The sequence below is a fragment of the Mus caroli genome, unplaced genomic scaffold, assembly GCF_978045245.1.
Source record: "Mus caroli unplaced genomic scaffold, Mus_caroli_1 scaffold_1, whole genome shotgun sequence".
Taxonomy (NCBI): domain Eukaryota; kingdom Metazoa; phylum Chordata; class Mammalia; order Rodentia; family Muridae; genus Mus; species Mus caroli.
Window position 1 is genome coordinate 164,489,566 of NW_028227256.1, and position 4,215 is coordinate 164,493,780.

Below are 4,215 nucleotides of genomic sequence, written 5' to 3' on the forward strand. Positions count from 1 at the left end.
TGATGCCTTGGTTTCCCCAGCCATAAAAAGAGGAGTGCTGATAATTTTGTGTAACAGGGGTTTTGTAATAAACAAGAGCATGGAGCTATAATGGGTTTAACCAATGGTATCTAAAATTTAAGACAGGATTTTATAAAAAGTATATGCACTAGTAAACTTTTTTATTTTAGAAGTACGACCATGCCCTACTACACAAACCATTAGCCAGAGATTCAAGAAAGTATCTGACTTCTTTATCTCTAGAAGAAGCTACTGAACAATGACAAAAGAGATAGGAGATAATGGGATATGTTTTCCCATGGAAACTTCTAAATAGCCTTGTCTCCTTTGCTCTGTCTCAATGAAAAATACTTGGTGTTCTATATGTTACAGTTAAGAGCACCAAGAACAGATATCAAGGCTCTTTAGCACATAGTCTATGTAGGAGCTGACTATGAGTGTTAGTGCATGGACAATGGGAAAGGCAGAGTGGATGAGTGAGCCTCAGACCTGTCTTGCTCACTTTCAGTAAACACTGGACTTGAAAGCAAACCTTGTCCACCTGGACAGGATGGACTGGATTGGGGTTTGTCTCCCAATGTTGTTCAGAACAACACTGAGGAATGTTGTTCTAAAGAAAGAGCCATAGTGGAAAGCTAACGTATTTCTGAACAGTGAACTGCCAGGGCCTTAGCCATGGTCTGTATGGAGGAGTGAGGTGGCATGCATACCCAGCCCAGTCATAAATCATTCATTTTTTCTAAAGAATGTTTTCCAGTGTCTCTGCTGCCCTCCTCATGATACGCCCTGGCTGCAGAACTGCATAGCTCTATAAGGTTTATTATGCAAAGTGGATATTTTCCATTTTGTGCCAATATGAAGACAACACGTGGATACAGACATTCTTCCATTTTCATCAGTCTCCATGAATGCTCAGAGCAAATGAAGAGAAAACTGATAAAAACTGAAAGAAAGGGATTAAAAACAGCAACAGTCATCCTCTATGCCCAGGAATCCAGGAAGAATAATTCCTGTCGTCATTTTAAAACTTATTATTCTGTAATGACAAATGAATATTTTAAGGATGTTCTCAGGTCACATTCTTAGTAACTCATCTTGAGGGAGGAATTGAAGGTCAACCCTAATACACTGAAAAATAAACCTCTTGCTTTTGTATCAATCTTCTTCTCGGTGTCTCACTCCGGAGCATCTCAAAGACATTGAAGGAGCATCATGGTACAAGCATCCCAAATGATATGTCTTCATGGGATATGAGACTTGACTGTAAGAACACGTATCCATCCTTTTCTTTCAATCCTACAACCCAGGGTTTGCTCTATGCGTTTCTGATTTCCCACATTGTAAGGGATATTCCAAGTTGTCAACTTGACTCTATTTGGAATGAACTACAATCCAGAAATGGAGGGCTCACTGGTGATCCAGATCTTCAGACCAGAAGATACAAATTTCTGACCTGGATGTTGGCAAGGAAATCCTGAGGCTTTGTGGCTGTGAAAAGCTTAGGCCCAGTCAAGGTAGTACACGCCTTTAATCACAGGATTCTCAGACAAGGAGATCTCTGAGGAGTTCAAGATCAGCCTCTGATAGAGACCTACATAAGGACATTGGAAAAAAAGATGACTCACTCTTATTTGACTGCTTGCATCAACTTGCCAGCAAATCTGTAGGAACCTCCTTCCTAGAGAAGACTAGTTGAAACAACTAGCCTCATGGGACTGAGAAACTACTCTATTCTTAGACTTCCCATTCACAGCTGACCTTTGTTGGGTTGTTTGGACTACAGACCTATGGCTGCCACAATTTCAGTGCAAAGAACTGCAAAGCCTAGAGGGCCATTCAGTCAGGCCACCTGTGCACTGAGCATTTTTTCCATTGTGTTTCTCATTGTGGGAAAGACTCACCCTCCTGAAGTTGTGATTTGCTCTTGAAGAAGAAGATGTCGCTCACCAGCTTTTTACCTGTGCCTACTCAGCTGTCTGAGGGCCAACATGAAGCTAAAGAAAGGGGCAAGGTCTCAGAGATTACTGAAGACCTCTCTGGATTCCTCTTGAAGGGCGCCTCCCTCATATGGATACAGGAAAGGCTGGATTCCATGGTTGCTGGAGGATTTTGGAGATGGAGGTGCTTTCCCTGAAATCCATGTGCCCCAGTTTCCTCTGGATATGGGGCAACAGAAAAAAAATGTCCAATGCTCTGGCCATTCAGCTGGATCAGGAAGGGAAAATTAAATACGACACAATTGCTCGACAGGGACATTCCAAAGACAAGGTCATTTATAGCAAATGTACTGATCTTGTTCCGAAGGAGGTTATGAATCCAGATGACCCAGAACTGCCAAAGTCCAATGAAGAGACAATTAAAGAAATAACAGAAAGGACAAGAATAGCCTTGGAGAAGAATATCAAGGAAGAATGTTGCAGCCCAGCCTGTCCATGCAGCTGAGACTCTGCCTCCTGCTCAGTATATCCACTACATGCCATCTCAGCAAGGAGGAACATTCAATTCAGGAGCTAAATAGAGGGTTATTCGCATCATAAAAAGGCAGAAAAACCCAGTGGAGCCTCCAAGATTCAGGACTAGTAAGAAAACTCCCCAGGGACCACCATCTCCTCCTGTACTTGTGATGCAGTCTCCTCCTGGGAAGATGGCTGTAAAAGAACAGCAGGCATAGAAGATCCCACCATGTGTATTCAAGTGGAAGAACTCGAAGGGTTACATAATTCCACCAGATAAACGGCTGGCTGCTGATGGAAGAGGACTTCAGACTGTCCACAGAAAGGAAAAATTTGACAAACTGGAGGAAGTGCTATCCATTGCTGAACAGAAGGCCAGTGAAGATGTGGAAGTGTGAGCCCAACTGGAGTAAAAGATGGCTCAAGAAGAAAGGGGGAAACACAAAGAGAAACTTAGAGAAATGGCCCAGAAAGCCAGAGAAAGGGGAGCTGGGATCAAAACCCATGTGGAAAAAGAGGATGGAGAGGCCCGTGAAAGAGATGAAATCCTTCATGACAGGAAAAAAGAGAGGCAACATGACCGGAACCTTGCCAGGGCAGCTCCTGAGAAGAGGTCAAAACCACAGACAAATGAAGCTGGAGATGTCAGTGAAGTCATTGCTCTTGTTGTGCCCAATCCTAGAGTTTTTGATGAAGTTCAGTCTGACCAAAGACTTTACAACCAGTTCCAGGGTGTGGACAGTGGATTTGCAGGTGGACAAGATGAGATTTACAATATGTATGATTAGGCCTGGAAAGGTGGCAAAGATACAGATCAGAGTACCTACAGGCCCAATAAACATCTGGACAAATCATGTGTGGTGATGACCTCGAAACCAGGATAAAGACCAACAGATTTGTTCCTGATAAGGCGTTTTCTGGTTCAGACCATAGACAGAGAGGCTGAGAAGGTCCAGTTCAGTTTGAGGAAGGTCCTTTTGGTTTGGACAAGTTTTTGGAAGAAGCCAAACAACACCATGGCTCTAAAAGACACTCTGGTAGCAGTCACCCCATGGAACACAAGCCTGAGGGCAAGAAGAAGGAGGAGGAGGAGGAGGAGGAGGAGGAGGAGGAGGAGGAAAGAGGCCTCTTAAAACTAAATCTGAGCTGGGTGTGGTGGCACACACCTTTGATCCCAGCACTCAGAAGGCAGAGGCAGGCAGATCTCTGAGTTCGAGGCCAGCCTGGTCTACAGAGTGAATTCCAGGACAGCCAGGGCTACACAGAGATACCTTGCCTCGAGAAACCAAAACAAAACCAACTAAATCTGACATATACAGCTGAGGACTGCCTGGTCTGGCCTCAGTGAGAGATGTACCTAACCCTCAAGACACTTGAGACCCCAGGGAGTGGGAACATCCTCTTGAAGCAGGGCGAAGAAGAATGGAATTAGGAACTGTCGGAGGGAGGACCTGGAGGGGAAAAAAGACTGGACTGTTAAAAAAAAAAAAAGACTAAAGATTAAAAAATAATAATAATGTTCTCAAAGGCTCTCTATACAGGTAATACTTTTCCAGCCACATCTAAGGCAGTTTTTATTCGCAGAAGTCACATTTTCAAGACTTTTAATCTTATTTCCAAACCATATTTAGACTTACAACTCAATTTAGATATCTCCACAGACCCTGTTCTGTGCTTCCTAAGGACCAGCATAGCTTTGTAGGACTCTGTCGGAAATTCCGTGGAGCATTCTTTGGTCAGAGTCTAAGTTCAAATGGCACTA

The 4,215-nt window shown here is 43.6% G+C and overlaps 1 pseudogene; it reads left to right on the top strand.

Moving 5' to 3' along the window:
• Positions 1-1,936: 1,936 nt before the first annotated feature.
• LOC110304968 (SNW domain-containing protein 1 pseudogene) lies at positions 1,937-3,586 on the top strand (annotated as a pseudogene).
• Positions 3,587-4,215: the final 629 nt, after the last annotated feature.